The 22,092-nt window shown below is 37.2% G+C and overlaps 1 long non-coding RNA gene across 2 annotated transcripts in view; it reads left to right on the top strand.

Moving 5' to 3' along the window:
• Nucleotides 1-320: 320 nt before the first annotated feature.
• LOC138683767 (uncharacterized) overlaps nt 321-22,092 on the top strand; it is a 74,050-nt gene continuing 52,278 nt past the window's right edge. The window contains exons 1-4 of one of the 2 annotated variants that reach the window (XR_011323204.1): nt 321-390; nt 10,233-10,337; nt 18,118-18,228; nt 20,915-20,949. This is a non-coding gene — a long non-coding RNA (uncharacterized lncRNA). The remainder of the gene's footprint in view (nt 391-10,232; nt 10,338-18,117; nt 18,229-20,914; nt 20,950-22,092) is intronic. The other variant, XR_011323205.1, reaches the window with a different exon arrangement.

Here is a 22,092-nt window from a genome sequence, read left to right as displayed (position 1 = left end):
TTTGTCAAGTAAGGGAGGGTGGCAGAAAATTGGAAACTTCCTGGCAGAGGCTGTTACCCAGTCTGGCAGGTTATTAAGAGCTGCATTTACCAAGAGGGAAAACCACATTAAGTCAGAATGACGTGACCCAAAGTTTCTTCTTAAAGGAAACTAGTTAAAAGATAAATTAATAACTCTAGTACATCATGTTATCTAGTAAAGTAATTTAAAAAGCTATCCATCTGCAAAACCAGAAAAGCTCTCATGTTCCTAGGACTTCATGATCTAATTATGCCAAGCATGCTCTGAGAAACTCATATGAGCACAGCCTCCCACTATGGCTAAACCAAAAGCAATGTTAAGTACAGTGAACTGTGGCTGAAGCAGCACTGAGAGGAGAAAGGAACATAGGTAAGTAAACCTTAAGTTGGTAGTGCCTAAAGTGTAGGGCTGGATGAAGAGACTGCAAGGATTCATTTGTTCATTCCCTTGCCTAATATTGGATCAATTATACTTGGGAGAGTCCTGAAAGGTAGCTGTGTACTATGCTAGAGTTTCTGTTGAAATCCTACCATTTCCTTAGGTACTCTGTTTCCAGTTAAGTTTGCTCAAACCCAGTCAGGTCATTGCTGCCACAAGGTTGGTTTTTTTAATCTAGTCCACTGTATATACAGAGAGATTACTCCCATTCTCTTTTGGTATTTTTACTTGTTTGTTGATGCCTGCTCAGATGACACTGAACATCCTCAGAGCCCTAGGAAGTAAAGGTTAACATTGTACCAGAAATACAGCCCATATCTCTTCCTCATCCACTGCCTTGAGGCCTGGGACCTGGAGGAATGACTCAGTTTGCTTTGCAGGTCAGGCCAGTTAAGCGCAAACTGTTACTAAAACTACATCTAGTTCCTTAAAGGGTTGCTCAAAATAGCTTTCAGTGAGCTTTGCCCTCTGCTAGTCCTGTTCTCCTGCATAGCTCTTTCTTCTGTGCACAAGTTAACAGACCTTAGCCTCTTCCTGCCCCATTTTAGAAGCCTGCCCTTCTGTTAGTCCCATCCAAACACACTTCCTACAGTTGCTGTTATTTAGGAGCATACCTCTGTTTTAGCCAGTCTTACACTGTAGAAGGAGACAAGAGTTTTCACGGTGTCATAGTCAGTGGATACAGATCCAACGAATGACATGACAGGCAAGAGAGGTAGAAATAGAAAAGGGCAGACGCTGAGGCAGCGAGAGAGGGACTTCTAGAGAGAAACTACTACACAAGCTAAGGGAGAAGCCCATTATTTTCAAATTCTCAGTGGTTTCACTTTTTTGAACCTGGAGGCAGTATTGTGTAACACACTTTTATTAAAACAGTTTTCTTTCCTCTTTCAATTTTCTCACTACTCTTATTTTCCTTCTATTTATCTTTCAGTTTGCTATCCTTTCACTTTTTTTTTTTCTTTCCATTTCTCTTCAGACATAACTTTACTTCTCTATTCTCCCACTGACCTTTACATGTTATTCATGGTATTTCCCTGACGTCTTTCCTGTTCCTCTTACTTGGACGTTATCTCCCTAGCTATTTTGCTAGGTCCCCTTGGACAATCCTTCCTCCAGCCTTTTCTGTTGAACTTGAGGATGGATGCTGTGGTTCTTCAGTACTACCTTTATCTTTGCAGAAATTTAAAAAAGACAGTTTATAGGAAGCAGTGAAGAACAATGTGTTTTAAATGGAGCAATCAGACAATTTATTTTTTGGCTTCAGCTCATTAGGAATCCTTGTAGAATTAGAGATGGAGAAAAAGTTGGTTAATGTTAATTATTCCTTTCCTACTACTAATCCCACAACTACTTTGTGTCTTTTAAACAGGGAAAGGAAGGGAGACCAAGAGGGAAGGGAGACAAAAAGGTTGGTGAAATCCATTAGCTTTATTTATTTTGAGCAGGCTAAGTGGGGCAATAACCACTTTGAAAAGGGTTTTTCTTATTCTACATGGACTGCTTCCCATCACAGGAACACTTTACAAATTCTGATACCTCTACTGCCATGCAAGCACATACAATGAGAAACAGAGACACACATCCTTCTTCGAAGAACTATATAGAAAATAGAACTTGTGCTCTAGATTCTTCTTCTCTTATTCCACAAATCCTCCCCGCCCCCCCCATTTTCTTCTATAGTTCTTGAATGAGAAAATGCTATGACTCTTAAAGCCTAGCAGAATAATGCATTTAGGTTACCATAATTATTATTTAGGTCTGGACTTACTACCCACCTGTGCCACAGTGGTGACATGACTTAGTGATGGAAGGTTAACAAATATTTATTTTCATTTGTTTGCCCTTGGGACATTATGCCAGTTTTTATTGATTCTGGCAGTTCTGAGTTTCCATTTCAATATCCCAGTGTTAGAGCCAATAATTATATCAGCCCAAGAGAGATCTGATGGAAATTGGTATAAGTAAATCAGAAGGCTCCAAGTAAGGGAGGTTTAAACACCCTGCTATTATATACCAAGCACATGTTGTTGTTTTAATTCTTTCTAATGTCACACCCAGCCACCATTTTAGTTACTGAAAGAAATCTGAAAGCAAATATTGACCTTTGACAGGTTTGGCTGTAGACGTCTTTTTATGGAAATCTGGTCTGGAAAGGCATTGATTTTTCTGTACGTGGCAACACAATTTAATATAACAACTTGATAAGACACAGCTTAATGCAAAGTGATGGCTTGGGACCCAGGCAGTATGCAGATAAGATGTGATGTGAAGAGGGGAAGAGCTAAATAAAGGGAAGGAGGGAATAATAAGAAGAAAAGTGTCAAAGAATTGCTGAGAAGAAGTAAAATCAAGGTTTGTCTGGAAGCCTATTATTATGCTGCAAATAATAACAGAAATTATACAATTAATTATATAATAAGTTATATTATTGCATTATTATATTATATAAAAATATAATTGTTTTGTGCTTATTACTGCTTTCAAAATAACCACCAGCATATTAAATACATATATTTGTTCAGATGCATATGAGATGAATTTCCAGGTTTATGGAAGTTTAGGAGATTTCAGCAGGGTCAGGATTTTCTTACTGGTTTTGATATATGAGGGATCAGCAACATACAACAGTGAAGATTTTGTTCATTCCTTTAGAAGCTTCTTGGATACTCTGGGAATGGCCATTCTCATAAAGAAAACCAGGCAGGTTAAACTGATGTCCAGGATTTTCATGATATTTGTGTCAGTATCTGCAACAGCTAATCTGCTTCAATGAGGTTAATGATATATTTACACTTTCTAGTGCAATGCTAGTCAGACATAGCCACAGAATAGACCAAAGTTTACCTGAAGGATGCTTTGCTATTGAGATGGATTAACAAGCCGAAGTGTATTGTTCTGATAAATTCTGCACTGGCTCTAAGTGTCACATTTGTTCAGTGTAGACATACCTTAACAACATTAATGACAGTGAATGTAAGTGCTGGAATAAATCTTCTGGAGCAGACAAATGTCTTCATGCTGAATGGAAGACCACAGTGCAGTGTAGTGCAGCATCACATGACCTATATCCAGTACTAGAAGCAACCAGACTGCAGGAGCCCTGAGCTGTATCACGCAGAAAGTTAACTACCACTTGCAGCATAGTACCTCAATTGAAGCTAAATTGGAGATTGTTATATTATGCTGTGTTTTAGAGGATAGATATGTCAGTCTAAAATTTGACATCTCCATTTAGCCATGGCAGGTCAGAAACAGAGTGTACAAATCAAACTAAACTCACTCTCAGTATCTCAATCAGTGAAGGTAATTTCCAAACCCACAATAACAATCTTGCCAAACACTGGGGAATCAAGGAACACTGCAGATGTGCTTAACTTAAATTACACTGGGGTCCATATGGTATTAAATCAGACTTATGTTATTGTGCCAGCAATGAAAAGCATAATAATGGCAGCAGCACCACAAATTTGTGAAAAGTTGAAATGTCAGTCATGTCTTTAGACATCTAGAAGATGTCTAATACAATGGTAGAAACTTTTTATTGTTGTTGTTTTTCCAGCATTACCAGTTTTCAGGCACAAATTTAAAGTGAGCCCTGTATGGGATATAATCAGCTGAAATGTATATTTCAGTTCTTTCTGTAGGAAACCATTGAAGTTGGTCAGTTCCTATGGTTGATCTGTGATTTTTAGCTTGTAGAATAATTCTGCTTTTAGTAGTGTGCCAACAAACAAGGATCAATACATGTTTTGACAGTTCTTTATGTCAGTGCTTAGCATGTTTGAAACCGTAAGTGGATATATTAGATGGTCTGTTAGAAAATTACATTTGTGGTAACCTTTTCACAAAGGCACTAAAAATGCTGGATTGTTTTTCTGCAGATTTAATAATTAGTTTAGTGGCTCCAGTAGTGCCCTTTTATAACTTTAAAAGCACCTATTTGTTGAAACTATTAAAAACATTATGATGAATAATGATGCAATGAATATATGATACAATGAATAATGAAAACATTGAAAGCATTTTAAAAGTAAACAAAATAAATTTATCTCTTTGTTTAAAAGTTGCATCAAAGGGAGATTAAATACCATACTGGGCTCCAGTAATGACTGCTTTTGATTGAGAGTTGTATGAAGTTTGGCTGGAGACTATTTCTGAAGTCTATCATTAGTGAGCTAAAATATGGGGACTGGGGAAGAGAAGGAAGGAGAACCCAAAGCAAGGCTATGTTTTGATTAGATCTTGAACTTTCATAATTTCCTCTTTGAGAAGAGGTGTGAACTGAATAAACACTGTATTCATTAAATATAGAGAGGTTATTCTGACAAACTTCCAAATTAATGACAGTTTGTTCCCTTTCTTGAGCATGGTGAGAGTTGCTGTTATTTCAATGATATGATAAAGATTTCTAGGCACATCTTTTGTTGTTATTTTCTCCTGGTTTCAGATAACTGGCAGATTATACTGAATTTCAAACAAAAGTACTTCTAAAATATTTTTGTCTCTGGGAACTCTGTCTCTGTCTCTGAATTCCTTCTACTTCTGCTTCCAAGGCTTAAATAAAATATACTGCTAAACAAAATCTTTGGTTTTCCTTACTGTTTCTAACATTTCTTCTGTATCTTTCTCTTACATTTTCCTTTAGCCAAAGCTGGTTTCCCACTACAATTTCCAAATAAAGAAATATGTCTCGTCAGTTTAGATACAAAAATTTTGATTAAAATGACAAAAGAACCAACAAGCAACTTAATTTTCTTATTTTTGGCTTAATAAAATCTGCTGGGATCACAACTACCTTGCTAAGAGGAAGGCACAAGATAAAAGTGTGTGCAGCCCCACACTGGAAATGGGAAAGCAAAATTTTAGGGTAGGAAGTACGGAAAGTCTACTTGGAAGTTACAGTTGAGTGAATGGATAGGAAAGGATGTGTCCTAACAGTTTTAGTTTAGAAAGCAAACAAGATTTACATAAACTGTGGATGTGAAGGCTGGCTGACAACCTCTTACACAAAAAAGGAAATGGAATCTTAATGGTATGGATGCCATTTCCACTGGGAATGAAAAAGAGCTTATGGCAACCCATATAATGGGATGTGAGGGAACTAAATGAGCATGGTATAGCTCTGTGTGTAGATAAAATGATTACACAATTTCTCAGTATTCCCTGTAAACTCCTAGAAAAGGATGAAACATTTTAATATGATTTCCTAAAATCTTTCCTTTACAATTATTTTGATAATTTCAGAATTCTACTAGGTTTTTCTGTTTAGCTACATCTCAGAACATATGAAAAAGATCTCTGCCTTTCTACTAAAGCATGGGTGTTTTTCTAAGAAAATGCTGAGTGACTGCCAACTTGATCAGCTTGCACTGCCTCTTCAGGTCAAACACTACACCTACAATGAAATTTAATCAAGGATTTCATTTTATGATCACTCTCAGTTTAATGTAGTTTCCCTGCTTAGCAGTGACATTGGTGACCTGTTCTGTAAGAGCTTTACAAGGTGATGCAAGGGAAGTTGTAGTGTAAAACATGGTGTAATAAGGGAGTTTAAAAATATCCTATAGCTCAGAAAATTTATCCTGTCTGTAATTACCAGTAAAATCCTGTTATCAGTCAATCAACAAAGAACAACATTATTTACTGAGTACAAACTGGACTTCTTTGCTAAAGAGCTCATCAACCTAATGTGTATATTACATGTTTTTGTCTGGAATTAAAATAGGATTAAAAAGAAATCCTAGTTTCTTTTTTTCTGTGCTCTCACAGTGGAGCTGTGTGGTAACTAGAAATTCTCAGATGTTTTTGGAAAAGGTAGTTCTCCTCCATTCCAATTTCCAAATGCTGAGCTTGTTAGAAAGTACGTAAGCTACCAAAGCTACACAGACTCAGTGCAACGCTATAGGTCCCTGAATCATAATTAATGTCTGGCTATAGTCATTTCATTTGTGTGGAGTTGTAAGCAAGAGGTAAACTAGCAGACATTGCTCCGTGTCTTTGCCTAAACTCTAGAAATAATTTTTAATTTCCCTGATCATCAAAGTTCCTGGATTTTTAATGCCATTGAAACCCAAAACAAAAGAGCCATGGGAATCTATTACAGAGTTTTCAGTTCTTGGAATTATCCACGGTCTTGGATCCCATAATGTATCCTGTAGTCTAACTCAACAAGAACAAAACTGAACACAGAGTTTTGACAACAAAGAACAAAGAGTACAGTCATAGTAAAAGGCTTCAGAACTCTAAATGAATTCTGTCATGACTTGGAAAAACTGGCCAGTTTGCTCTGCTTTTCGTTCTCTATCTTGTAAAATGATGTGCTGGCTTTGGCTGGGATACAGTTAATTTTCTTCATAGTAGCTTGTATGGGGCTATGTTTTGGATTTGTGCTGAAAACAGTGTTGATAATACAGGGATGTTTTCATAGAATCATAGAATTATAGAATCATAGCTTGGAAAAGACCTTCAAAATCATTGAGCCCAACCATCAACCATGCCCACTAAACCATGTCCTGAAGTTTTCATTACTGCCAAGCAGTGCTTAAACAGAGTCAAGGCCTTTTTTGCTTCTCACCCGGCCCCACCAGTGAGGAGGGTGGGGGTGGGTGCACAAGAAGTTGGGAGGGGACACAGCTGTGACAGCTGACCCCAACTGACCAAAGGGATATTCCAGACCATATGATATTATGCTCAGCATATAAAGTGGTGGAAGACAAAGGTGGTGGTGGGGGAACATTTGGAGTGATGCTATTGTCTTCCCAAGTAACTGTTACACATAATGGAGCCTTGCTTTCCTGAAGATGGCTGAACACCTGCCTGCTGATGGGAAGTGGTGAATGAATTCTTTGTTTTGCTTTGCTTGAGTGCATGGCTTTTGCTTTACCTTTTAAACTGGCTTTATCTAAACCCACAAGTTTTCTCAGTTTTATCCTTCTGATTCTCTCCCCCATCCTGATGTGGGGGTAGTGAATGAGCGGCTGTGTGGTGCTCAATTGTTAGGGCAGTTAAACTGCGACAAGTAAGAATAATAATTCTTACTTCCCTTCTTGGGTTTTCTGTAATATTCTTTTTCACATTTACACAATGTATAAAAAAAGCAAAACATGGTATATGCAATCACTGTTTGGTTTTATGATATTGTACAAATTACTTAAAAATAGCATCTAGGAAAGTATAAGCATAATCTTTAAAGTCTGACATGGTCTTTGTCAGGTCTTTGTCATGTCAGTGTATAATTCATATAATCACAGAATTATAGAATGGCTTGGGTTGGAAGGGACAAAGATTATCTAGTTCCAACCTTCTGCTATAGGCAGAGACATCTTCCACTAGACCAGGTTGCTCAAAGCCCCATCCAATCTGACCCTGAACACTCCCAATGCTGGGTCATCTACAACTTCTCTAGGCAACCTGTTTCAGTGTCCCACCACCCCCACAGTAAAGAATTTCTTCCTTATATTCAACCTAGATCTACCTTCTTTCAATTTAAAACTGTTAGCCCTTGTCCTATCAGTACAATCCCTGATAAAGAGTCCTTCTCCATTTTTTCCTGTAGGCCCCCTTTAAGTATTGAAAGGCTGCAATAAGGTCTTCCCAAGAGCCTTCTCTTCTCTAGGGTGAACAATGCCAACTCTCTCAGCCTTTCTTCATGGGAGAGGTGTTCCAGCCCTCTGACCATTTTTGCAGCCCTCTTCTGGACCCACCCTAACTGGTCCATGTCTTTCTCATACTGGGGCCCCCAGAACTGGATGCAGTACTCCAGGTGGGGTCTCATGGGAGTGGAATAGAGGTGGAGAATCACTTCACTCAACCTGCAGGGCATGCTTCTTTTTATGCAGCCCTGGATACTGTTGGCTTTCTGGGCTGCAAGTGCACATTGCTGATTCATATCTTATTTTTCATCTACCAATATCCTCAAGTCTTTCTCTGCAGGGCTGCTTTCAATCCATTCATTCCCCAGTCTGTACTGATACTGGGGGTTGCCCTGAGCCAGGTGCAGGATCTGGTACTTGGGTTTGTTGAACTTCATGAGGTTCAGATAGGCCCACTCCTCAAACCTTTCAGGGTCCCTCTGGATGATATCGTTTCCCTCAAGTGAATCAACTGCACCACTCAGCTTGATGTCATCTGCAAATTTGCTGAGGATGCACTCAATCCCACTGTCTATGTCATTAATAAAGATATCGAGCAGTACCAGACCCAACAGGGACCCCTGAGAGACACCAGTTGTTTCTGACTTCCATTTGTATATTGAACTGTTGACCGTAACTCTTTGGATGCAGCCATCCAGCCAATTCCTTATCCATCAAATAGTCCATTCATCAAGCCCATATCTCACCAATTTAGATACAAGGATGTTGTGTGGGACCGTCTCAAGGGTCTTGCAGAATTCAAGATAGATGACATCAGTTGCTCCTTCCTAATCCACCAACACAGTCACTCCACCATAGAAGTCTACCAGATTAGTCAGGTACAATTTGCCCTTTGTGAAACCATGCTGGCTGTCTCTGATTACTTCCCTGTCACCCATATGCCTCAACATAGTTTCCAGGAGGATCTGTTCTATGATCTGACTGGGCACAGAGGTGAGGCTGACTGGTCAGTAGTTTCCAGGATCCTCCTTTCTACCCTTTTTAAAAATGAGCATGATGTTTCCCTTTTTCCAGTTACTGGGGACTTCACCTGACTGCTATGACTTTTCAAATATGATGGAGAGCGGCTTAGGGACTACATCAGCCAATTACCTTGGGACCCTGGGATGCATCTCAGTGGATCACAGGGACACGTGTATGTTCATGTTACTCAGATGGTCTTGAACCTGATCTGCTATGATGGGAGAGACTTCTTTACCCCAGTCCCTGCCCTGAGATTCAGGGACTCAAGAGATATGGGGAGAGCATTTGCCACTGAAAACTGAGGCAAAAATGTTGTTGAGTACCTCAGCCTTCCCCATGTCAGTGGTCACCAGATCCCCTGTCTATTTATGAGTGGGGGTACAAATTGTTTTGTCTTTCTTTTCTGACTAATGCACCTGTAGAAGACTTTCTTATTCTTCACATCCCTTGCCAAATTTAGCTACAACTAAATTTGTTCCTTAGCTTTCATAATCTCATGCCTACACCCCCAGCCAGTATCCACATATTCTTTCCAGGGTATGTATCCCTGCTTCCACTGCTTATGCATTTCTATCTCGTGTTTCAGCTTGACCAAGAGGTCCTTACTCATCCATGTTGGTCTTCTGCCTTCCTTGCCTGACTTCTTGCACATGTAAATTGCTAGTTCTTGTGTTATAAGAAAAATGTCTTTAAATACCTGCCAGCTTTCTTCTGCTCCTTTATCCCTGAGGGCAGTTTTGCAGGAGGTCCCATTCACTAGTTCTTTAAACAACTGAAAGTTCACTTTCCCAAGGTTTAGAGTCTTGACTATACTTTTTGCCTGGCCTGTATCCCTTGAGATAATGAATTCCACCAAGGCATGATCACTGCAGCCCGGGCTACTACCAATATTGACCTCTCCAGTAAGCTCATGGCAACAAGCTCTGAGAATAGCTACAGGTGTAATAATCTTCCTTGCAGGAGACTTGTGTTTGTATCAAATCATAGTGACAGAACAATAAAATGAAACTGAACCTGACTGATACCTAGAACTTTTAAATTAATTTTTCATTCTTTGGAGTTTCAATACTTTAATGCTAAATAAGGCAAATGAAAAGTATGTATATTTGCTTTAATGCAAAGGCTGCCAGCTAACTACTGATGCTTAAGTAACAGTGGTAACCAACACAGGACGGTGTGCTGCATGGAGCTGAACAACCAGCTGCTTCTGACCAGTCTTCCCTGTGTTGGTTGCTTTGAGGATCTCTGTGCTAGCTGATTGTGAGTGTATAATCTTCTCATTATCTTGATGTAATGGTGGAATAGCTGTAGCCAACACTTTATTGGGTAGAAGTGTAATGTAGTGGCCATCCAGACAGAAACATCAACGCCTAATGCACTGTACATATCAACAAGATCTATGCAGTATGTGGAGGGCTTCTTTAAGCCAAAAAGCCTTCATACATTCAGTAAGCATAAACACAATCACCCTCAGAACTCTGCAGAGGTCAGTTCCAAAACATTTTGATTCGACTAGCCAAACATCAGTGTTTGTGAACGTTGGATGGCATTTCAGGAGCAGTAAGTGGGAGAGGTGTCCACATTAAGGGTCTTCTACAAATAACTTCCCTTCACAACAGAAAGGGGAGCCAAAGTTTTGTTTTCCAATCCTACTGCCAAAGGGAGAAGACAAGGTGATTAATAGATGAGGCTATTTTAGGATCTGAAAATTGTAGGATTTGAAATAACTACATTTATTTTTTTTCTTGAAGTCAACTCATTAGAAGGAATTTATTTCCTTTTGCAGTCCAGTAGAGCTCCTGAACATCCCACATGAGTTTCAGAAGTAAGTAAGAGATGATAGTTAATTAGCTATCTTGTGCAGTGCATGGATTTCATGATGGAACTAGAAATAGCATTTGGGAAGACCATTCTTTTCATAACCTGCAAGTAAAGTTGTCTCAAATGGAGATTACATTTTTAGTTTTGAGATCATCTCAAAAGTTTCAATTCAGTATCTGCTGCATTAGAGGCTGGAGAAAGACAACAGTAATTTACTTAGATATACTCTCCAGTAAAATGGATTGGATCGATGGGTAATTGTATGAATTGGTGCTGTATATCATTAATTTGTGGAAGCCAGAAAGCACTGTCTATATCCAGACGTTTTCCTATTCCTGCAATACAAGCACTTTTTACTTTACAGTAAAGATTTTCATGTGACTTACAAATCTCCTCCAGGGGGTGTGGTTATCATAAAATAATCACACCCTTGGGGGATTAAAAACACTTGTCTGTGGATCATGACTTGTAATACCCCAGGGGTGTGATTATCTCAAGAAACTCACAGTCTCCGTCATGCTTAATTGCTTAATTATTGCAGTGGTGAGTTCACACTACTATACAGGAGCGAAGGTTCTGTCAGTATTTTTCTTAGAAATTTCTGTTTTCAGAAATCTGCCATGAAAATCTGCTGCAGGCTGAAACCTGGCAAAAAAATATTCTGCCTGGAAGCAAATATCTCTACCAGATTTCTAAGAATTAGCTTGATTATATTTTAACAATGTCAGTGAGAAATAAAAGGTAACTATATGTGTTTACATGACAGCTGACATTCAGCCAAGGTTCTGACATTGAGTTAAATGGAGTCAAATATAGTAACATATATTTAAAAATATTTATAAATATGTATTCATTCAAATAGTGCAATGACTCACAAAGTCTTTTGGGCAAAGGTATACAGTGTTCAAATATCTGTCTGAAAGTTTTTTACTGCTTCAGTAAAAATCAGGAAGGGATCAAGCTTGCTGAGTTATAGTACTGATGACTCCAACCCAGTTTCTACTCAGTGAGCACAGTACCAATCATGAATAAGTATGAACTGATCTTCTTAACCAAGTTCAGAGAATCACTGTTAAAATGGATGCACAGACAGAAATTCTTACTTGTACAAGTTTCAAAATTTAGATATGTTTAGTGATTCTATTTAAAAACCTTGCCAATTTGTATTTGCAGAGGCGGGAATTGCTGCTTTTTTATTTTTTAGTCTAAGTGTAAGTGGAAGCTTAGCACTCAAGATACTGGTGTTCTTGTCCTGTAGCTTAAATATATCTAAAGTAATAATAATAATGGTAATAATGCGATATATTTCACACCTTCAGTAATCAAAAATATTCTTCCTATCTTCCATGGAAAGTTAATTTTAAAATGTTCATTTAATAGGCTTGTGTGAATTTATTGCTAAAGGTCTATTTTTTGTCAAATAAAATTTAATACACACAGTATATATTATTGCCTCATTTTTATTTTAAGGAAATAAAAAACCCCCATGAAAATAACTATATTTAAAAATATTTTATAAACAACATGTGTGGAAGTGGACAGTCTATGGAGAATCTGGAAACTAATCAATGCTATAATTCTTTTCTTATAAAATAAAAATAAAAATTGAAATTAACCACCGGGTTATGTGTTTTATGGAATATTATATACAATTCAAAAAGTATGCAAGCAAAACACTATGTTTCTGTCGATATATTTCCTGACACAACAGGACCTGAGCTGATTGGAATGACAAGACATAAACTGTAATTTAAAGGATTTTTAAATAATATTTGTACATGTATTATTTGTTGTTTTTCTTAAAAATAAAAGGAGCAGGGCTCATATATGTTATTTATTTTTCTCTAAATTGGGTATGGCTAGAGTGACCATACCATTCACAATGGAACATCTTGAAAGCCGTAGCCCATAATCTATCCTGACATACATTCTAATACCCTAGCCGTCATGTGAGCAACACGCGATCTTATAACAGGTACTTTTGTGTCACAAGATGTTAGTTACTGCACCTGGAACATATAAGGAAAAAGGAAAACCTAGGAGTAGGTTGTAGGTGGCTAGAATAGCTCATCTGTCAAACCAGTTGATAGTCTCAGAAGAGAAAATTGTTCCCCAGAGACAAACATGAGGAAGAGACAGGTGGATTATATTGATGGACTACAGATTGCCCAGGTGTGCTGTAAGCCATCAGTTCACAGTTCATAGCTAGCAGATGATAAATACCAAACTCTCCTTGAAGCCTAAAAAGTAGTCTAAGCAGCATGAAGGAGTGGGTAGAAATACAAAGAACATTATTACTGATTATAAAGTTGACACATTTTAATATATTTTTTGCATTTAGTGGGATTAATTAAAATACTAATTTCATGAGGACAGTTTAGGCAAGTTTACAGAAGGTGTATGTGAGCTATTAAGAAGATGAATGTTTACCTCAGTAGAAGAACTTCTATATGTCAGAAGATCTCTCACTGCAGTGAGGCTGTTCTATCACTGTGTGCTGAGTTTTCTACTTCAGTATTGCATTCATTTTTAAATGACAAGTTTGAAGTTAACCATATGAAATACTGGCATACTTTGCTTCAAAGAAATAATGCATTGTGTATAGATTCTACCACATGTTAAGAATTTAATCCTTCTTGCCTGCAGATACACAGTCCTGGAAAGAAGGCTGAATGCTGTGGATGACTGACAGTGCAATACTCATTTGACACTGTGAAAAAAGACAATTTAATCTGACTGGTTTGTTGTTGTTTTATTCCTCTTTTCCACTTTATTATTCCCCACCTGGCATTCTTACTTTTACAGTATCTTCCACCTGGCACTATTACAATAATTATACAGATGTATTGACAGCCAAAGGGTCTTAAACAGTGGGGAAAAACAGCTGGTGTTTTTGATTATGGAGTTCAAGATGATACATAGGGAAAAAACTTAATGAACAGTTGCTAAGTGAAATGATGGAAGGAGTAAGATCCAGGATACATTTTTGCTACTATGAAGGTTTTTTGTTGTGTACCGCTAGAAAAACAAAGAGGGAGATTGGGACATATGATGTGGAAGATGAGAAGATAAAATGGATATCTCCTATAAATTAAAGCATGATTCCTATAAAGATTAGTGAATGATATAAGTAGAAAGCAATAAAGGAGCTTGACATTTCATACTAAGGACATTAGTTAATGGATAGAGAGATACCATATGGTGCCACTGTAGAATGAAAGATGAAGATTTCTTGGCCACTGGCTCACGATTATGGTCAAAGCATGTTTGGATTATACCCTTTCAATAAGAAAGTCATTTAAAATTACTTACCATGAGTGCTCGCTGTCTGGTTATGATAAGAGATAACCTGACAACTTCTGACATCAATCCTGAAATGTTTTTGTGGGTGTTTGTGTGTGTGTAATGAGGAAGCAAAGAGTATTAGAAGGCAAGGGAGTGGCAGAGTTGTGAAGCATAGCAAGAGAAATGCAAAGAGTAAGAGAACGAGAAAATAGAAGAAAGGGACAGAAAGCAAGAGAAGAAGAATAAATTCTTTCTTCCTGTGAGCAGAGAGAGCAGGGAAAAGCGACAAAAAAACAATTAAACTCTGCAGTTAACCAGCATTGGCATAGCACTTCACTTTTTAATCTACTTCTTCAACTTAACTTTTTAATCGACTTCAGCAACACATGGGGATGAGATAAAGAGGTCATGAGCAATAAGAGTGACAAAGGGGGAATGAATGAAATGCGGAGAAATAAAAGACAAGTTGCCAACCACTTTTCTGATATAAGTGATGAAATTCCTGATTACGTTCCATGCAATGCTATAGTTTGGCTGACTAGTGTGTTTTGATAGAGCATTTTATAAGTACTCATTCAAAGATAAAAATACCCTGATACTTCTATGGAATTCCCATTAATACTATATTCAGATCATGGGCTACCAATCAAAATTAAATAATTTTTCTTGCATATTTTATTTTCTAGCTTTTGCAACTACAACAGAAACAGTATTCAAAAATGTTTAATAATAACAAAAAAAAATACTGAAGTTTGTTACTTGGTCCAATGTAGATATGTAGATAGCCTTATTTGCATAAATAGTGACAGCACTGACAATTTGGTGCCCACTTGTGGCTGTAGAAAGCTAATGTTAAACATGAATTTTGACTAATATTTTTGCCTCAAGTCTTTCTGTTTGGTTTTATTTGGTTTTGTTTTCTAATGGAATAATAGTACTTTTAATCTTCATAGGTGAAGTGGGGGAGTGCATTTTCATCTCCAGGCAGTGTTTATTTCCATAAATATGCACTTCATTTTGAGTATGGTTTTGATTTTGATATTTCTGGGCAATTTATTAAGTTCCAAAATATTTGTTAATCTAGTCTTCCTGCCATAAATAGTTTCAGATTTCATTGGCAATGATGTTTTCAGAAAGCCAGTTTCCACATCCTACATACATACTTTCAGAAGTCCTTCTAAGCTTACTTTTTTTGAGGATCACCCAATACAGAAAGAAAGAATGGGACAGTTCAGTCTCAACATCCTGGCTGATCACAACTTAATAACATTAACAATTCACATAGAGAATATGAAGAATTGGTCATGATTAAAATGAGTCTGAAGAAGAAAAGGAAATATTTAAATACAGAAACACAGTAGGAGGCAGCATTTAGCACAAACAGAGGTCACATTTACATGGCATTTTTTTCCCTCAAGCATTAGACATTCAGCTGTGCTAAAGCAAATGGTCAAAACATTGCTGGGGTTACAAGATGGCTGTTTCTTCACCCAGAAATTCAGGGAAGGGATTCTCATTGCTGTGTTCTAGCCAGGTAGACCTGTTCTCCAGTTTCACTTGCTACTGTCTTTAGCATCTTCTCCTTTAAAATAGATTATTTGCTTGTAAACAATACCTCTGTGGTATGAAATAGACAAATACATGTTATATGTGCTGTGCAGGTGGGGGATATAGTACTCTACTCTTTGGAAAGAACTGGGTCTTAGTCATCAGCAAAATCTGAGCTGTACCATTCCTTTAATGACTGAAGATGACAGTACATGCTCCCCCCCTCCCCGTATTAACAGTATGTAAGCCAGGCAAAAAGAGCTATAAACCCATCAGTTTAAAAATAAGAGTTCTTACACATTTCTGAATCTTTACCAATTGAAATTGAAGTTCTCTAATTAAAAAAAAAAAAAAAATTATTATCCAGATACAACTGCCCAGGAAATTCAAGAACATATGTCAGTAACTGATGTTTTTTTGTCTTCCATCATAGCACATACTGAAAAGAAAAGAAAAAAATATGTACAGCAATTAGAATTATTCTGACCATTATTTCCAGAACAGCTTCCTTTCCCCTAAGTACCAAAAACTTAATTGCTTACTTTATCAAAATTATTTGTCACTAGTACAGAGCTAATCTCACTTTGCAAATCCACTTCTCAGACAGTTTGTAGGTTTGATGTGTTCTGAGTGTAGATTATACAATCAAATAAACTAATTTACATTTTAAATGTACTTCTTGCTTATTATAATTTTCACCATGTTACTAGCACCATATTTTCTAGTGGCTGGTATACTGTAGGCAGCTATGAACATATTTATTACTTTTCCTTAGTGAGGAAGAGAATGTTCTCTTTTCTCTCTTTTTTTTCTTTTTCTTATGGTACATATATATACATTTCAGCTATATGCATATGATCAGATTAAACAAATTATTGGCAAATTTATGTAATTCTTATACAGCCGAAAGAGCTTGTGAGGACAAAGTATATTTTAAAGAGTATTTACCTACATTGTCAATGTAAGTTTATGAAACAAGAACAATGGATAAAACATATTTTATTGAATGCTGATAAACCACTATAAACTTTGTTACTTCACTCCAATTTAGCAAGTCTGACCTTGTGTCTGACATCAGCCATGCAGTTTCTTATTCTTAATGAATTTTGGAAAATACTTACAGAAAGAATGACAGGGTCTGTCACTATGAAGTGAGCATATGTGACCAGTTGTAATAACAATGTTAGGATCAGGCAGTAATTTTCATTTCAGTATAGATCCTAAGAAATCTTACATATATTCCAAGTATGTAATTTCTTGTCCTTCCTGTGATGAAGAGAACATTTAACTGAGAAAATATTAGAGTGTTTAAATCTCTTGTCTGAGTTGTAGTCTTCCTGTAAAATAGAGTAGGATATGGTTGACTGTGGGGTAGGAGGGGAAGATGGGCTGAGCTGTTGATGGATGTAGCCTCTGAGTTTTATACCATTCCAGTAGACTGTGTTAGAAATAATATATGAAAAATGTGTTGACATTTTATAAATGCTGCTAAATTCAAGGAGTTGTCATCTAGATGACACCATTCCATTTACTTTTGTCAGTTACGAGAAATGAACCAAAATCATAGTGTTGACCCAGTGCTCTTTCTATTACCTTTTACTAAGCAGAATGAGTCAAATCTTGCCAAGAATATTTGCTTTTCTCACTTAATGATAGAACAGCTTTTCTTTCCTGAGTTTTGGTGTTTCAAACAGTCCTGGGGAAACTCTCATCACCAAAGGCAAATATGACAAAGACAATGGTACTCATAGAGAGCCTCAGAGTGAACTGCTATTATGTCAAAAGCTCTATGCTTTTTTCCATGCTTTTTTTAGGGAAGTTTTTTTTCAAATGGCAGCTGCTGTAAGAACTCAAAAAATTTGTAGATGATGTATTGTGTGTGACAGCCTCTATATAATAATTTATCCTTCATGGCAGGAAGGAATTCCACAAGTGCCACCACTTATTACAATTGTCACAGTTCATAGAGCTTATAGTTGGAGGGAGCTTCTGGGTCATTTGGTGCAAGAATCAACCTATGTATTAGATTTCTTCATGTAACATCTACCATCTCTTTGAGCACGTCTAATGAAACTTTAGTGACTTCCTTGTTGGCGACTGCATTAACCCACTGATACCTAACTCGAACTTCTTCTGTCAAGCTACTATTTTTTGGCTTGATTCCAAATTTAAGCTTCCAGCTTCCTGAGAAATCTCCCCCCCTTCCTTTTTTTTTTAAATAAACATTTATGGTGAAATGAATGAGCACCAATCTATGCTTTCCAAGTCAGAAATATTAAGCCTAGCTGAACATAATCAGATAGCTTCATAGTAAATGGGATTGTAGAACCATTTGAGACTGTAGCTTCTCGAAATTCAGTATGGTGTCCATTACTTTCATTGGCAGTATCTACAAAGACAATGTCAGTTGGCAACAAACCCAAGTTTCATCAAGTTCTTCTACAACTGGCATAAGATAAAAGAAGCCAGAGTCTTGCCTAGTAAACTGGAATACACAGTGAGTGTTACTTCTACTCTGGAGAACTGGTGAACAGAAAAGCTCTAAGAATTTTCTTTGGAAGGGCCTTTGTTTGACAGTAGATGAGAAACAGCCTGGATGTGTGACAACCCCTCAGGTTTTTCCAGATTTAAAATCCATTGTGCCAAGATCTTCTAAGGCAAACAGCTGTTGAATTGACCCGTTCACCATCATATTTCTCCAGCGCTTAACTTTGATATCTTTTCTTCCTATCTCTTTTTCAAGCTTTTTCTAAAGTTACATTTTATGGAATGTACCATGTTAACCTTTCTTCATTTTTACATCCTTTCTAATTCATTGTCATCCTTTTGTGAAAGAAAATTTGACGTGTATACTACTGTGTTAATGTTGTGTAAGAAAGTATTACATCCCTTGTTTTACAGACTTTAAGATTGAAGTGCTTTCATTGCAAGTTTTGAATCTCCTGCAGACTGCCAAGGAAGGTTCCATACTTCCTGAATCTTCTCCCTCTGATCTATTGTCTGATTTGTCTTGTATCCGTTCAAGGTAGCAGGAGTTATTTTGTTGAGCTTTTGACTGATTTAACAATTGTCTTATGGAGTGTTTTGAGTTGTGGTTTTTTTCTTTATTTATTTTTCTTTCTTTCTCTTTCTTTCTTTCTTGTTATGTATTTGTTTATTTATAGCAGAATTTTCTGCTATATTTATTGGCAGATATTTCATCATTTTGCAATTTACCTTTACTTAGTGTAAATTACACTTGTACCTTGACAAAAGGCAAGAGATAGCTGAAGAGGGATCTCTGCAAATTTCATCACTTCATGGAATGTATTTTCTACAGAGGAAATACAAGAAACTTCCACAGTTACTGGAGATTCTGAAGAATATTTTTTGTCAACATAAAATCTTACGTTGGGATGGAAAGTGTCACTCAGCAGGGAATTGGTGAAGATTTCCTTGATAGTCCACCTTTAATAGAAAAATCACCAGCCAGGCAGGCACTTCTTTCCCTGACATGAGGGGTTTCAATTACACATCACCGGGCTTGACTCCAATTAGGAGACCAAATTTTGGGGAAGATATTATCATATTTTAACCTCTCTAAAAGAGATAGGAAGTGGTATGTGGCTAGTGGTATGTGCCTGTGACCCTCTCAGGAATATCTGAGTCCTTTCCAAAGCATGGTCTATTACTGTTTCAGATCAAACCTAAAACTGTGTAAACTGGGAGGTATAGTTTCCTAACTTTGTTTTGAGAAATGGCTGATTTGGTTTTGCTGACATTGAAAAAAGGTCAGCATGAGGCAGATAGTCAACATGGACAATTTTAACCCGAACAGCTGAAGTCTGACCAAGATATGTAAACCAGGATATTTTAATGGAAAGCATTATACAGCCTTAATTATATCAGATTATGATCCCTATGAACAAGAATTAATCCATTGGTCAGTGCTGGCTATGCTTTGACATCTATGCTATCAATATAAACATTTGCTCTGCCAGAATCTCCCTGATGATCCCATCAATAACTCAGTAACAGAAAGCCCCAGTAAGTAAAATCTTTTAAACATGATTTCAGAGTAGATGACATCCCTAGAAATGCTGCTGCTGCAAGAAATTATATGGGTAAATGATACGTTAACATAAGGAAAAATAAATGACTCTTGACTGATTCTTAACATTTCTGTCATAAGAAGGGCTGATTTAATTCATGGACTTTATTAAAGGAAGTGAAATACAGCTGGGTTAGTATATTGAGACAGCACTAGGAAGGTGTGCTCTGCATAAGCACAAAGTTTTAAGGATTGAGGTTAGATTATCTTTCTGCCAAGATAATATATTAGTGATCAAAGTTGACATTGACAGCTATGGGAAAGAGATAACGTACTTAGACATCTTACAGCGAAAGATGTGAGCAAAAGGCTCCTCTGTCTCCCCCACTTGCCAGTTTCTGCTGAAGGGCATTTAAAGTCTTTTCCCCGGTTGTTATGCTTGCTGGTGGAAAGGAATTCCAAACACGGACTCTGTGGTCTTTCTACCCCTGCTTCCCAGAAGTGTAAAGGAATGCTTCATTCAGTCTTCTCATTTATTGTACATTTGTTTGAAAATCAGCCAAAGTACTAATCTGCTATCAGGTGTAAATCCCACAGGATTTCTACAGTTAGGCTGGTCATATATTGAATTTGAAGGTAAGAATTCAGGCTGGAGAAAATTAGGCGCTTAAATACAGATTAGTATCCCTGCAATACCTTTCTGCAATATCAGAGCAGAAAGTGATAACAATACTTTTGACAGTTAAAAGTGAGGTTGCCACTCAGCTTGCTCAGAAACAGTTGTATGACAGATTATGCATATGTATATTATGTATATACATATCTGTTTCACAGCTTTAAAAAGTTATCAGGGCTTTTCAAAAAGCAAAACAAAATTTGAAATACTGAGGTAATCCTTTTGCTCTTGGTGAAAGTAGACGGAAATGCATTTTGCCCCACTGTGAAAACCATTTAAATATCACATATTCAAGTGTTTAATTTGGCGACATTTTTTATGCATGAATCTTATTTAAGATGCAACCATGAAAAATGTATAGCAAAAATATATATCTCTGTGTGTCTATGTAATGTGTAAATGTGTGTGTATTGGTGTTCAAATAAATAAATAATATATTCTGGGTTTTATTTTTAACGCACACATGGGAACCTCAAGTGAGAAGTGAAGTTCTACAGGACAAGATTAATAAGGTACTAAACAGTGTAAAGACTTGTTTGCTGATAGAAAAGGAGTTAAGGGCATATTTCCTGTAGAGAAGGGAATGAGGTGTGGAAAGATTGCAAAAAGATAAGTACCATATATAGCAGTGGAAATGAAGTCTACAACTTAAGCAGTACTCAGAAAAGGTACAAGGAAGTAGAGATGAGGTGGGAGGCCAAAGCACAAATTTACTGTAGTTCAGAGCAGGGTTTCAGACCAAGTCTCTGTTTAGTCAGGCAAATTCTCTCTCCCCTGGATTGCTGAGTATCTTCAGAGAGAAATCCTTTAACCTTTGCTATCAACCGATCCCCACTTGAGGACCCTGAGCAAGAGAAAGAGGGCTAGCAGGTCTTCAGCTTAATTTCTGGGATTCTGACTTAGGAGTGGAAAACACTATAGTCAAAGATCCTGGTCAAGATTTTAATGGCATTTTACACAGAACAGTGCAACTCCAAGAATACATACTAGAAGTATCCACACCAGAATAGCCTAGTGTGTGGTGGGTAGGACACTCTTGGGAGATAATGCTCTAAATCATTTATCAGTTAGATGTCAAACACCACTTGTATTTTGTAACTCTGTGCAGTCAAAGAACTACCTTGCAGCTGAAGCTGCAATCAAATTCAGACCACATTTGTCAATAGGAAACTGTTTCAAGAGATGCCAAACAAATATAAATAAAAATATGATGTTGTTTCTTGTTCCAAAGGGAAAAAAAACACAAACAAACAAACCAATAAAACCCCAAGCCCCACCTCACTACCCTCATTTTCAAGAAAACTGAATGCCACTGCCTTCTGGTCAGAGATTTAGTTGGGCCTATGGAGACAGTCAGAGCTGTCATGTGAGACCTTCAGACTAGTCCCTGGCTTGACAAAGAAATAGTCAAATTATTTTTTCTTGAGACAATGGCATCCAAAAGAGGATTTAGTAATGTTAAACAATGGGGAACATTTCAAGTGAAGCTAGCAAGCATAGATACTTGTGAAGAATGCAGTTACCAAATGTAACATTTGCCACGGGGCCCTAAGTACTTGCTTTTTAATGTTTGCTTGTTTGAATATACAGTTGTATCTTTGTAGATCTCAGACACAGTACACACAATTCCCCTGTAGATATGCAGATGGAGAGCC

This window comes from Haliaeetus albicilla, chromosome Z, assembly GCF_947461875.1.
Source record: "Haliaeetus albicilla chromosome Z, bHalAlb1.1, whole genome shotgun sequence".
NCBI lineage: Eukaryota > Metazoa > Chordata > Aves > Accipitriformes > Accipitridae > Haliaeetus > Haliaeetus albicilla.
This window is presented reverse-complemented; position numbering and strand designations above follow the sequence as displayed.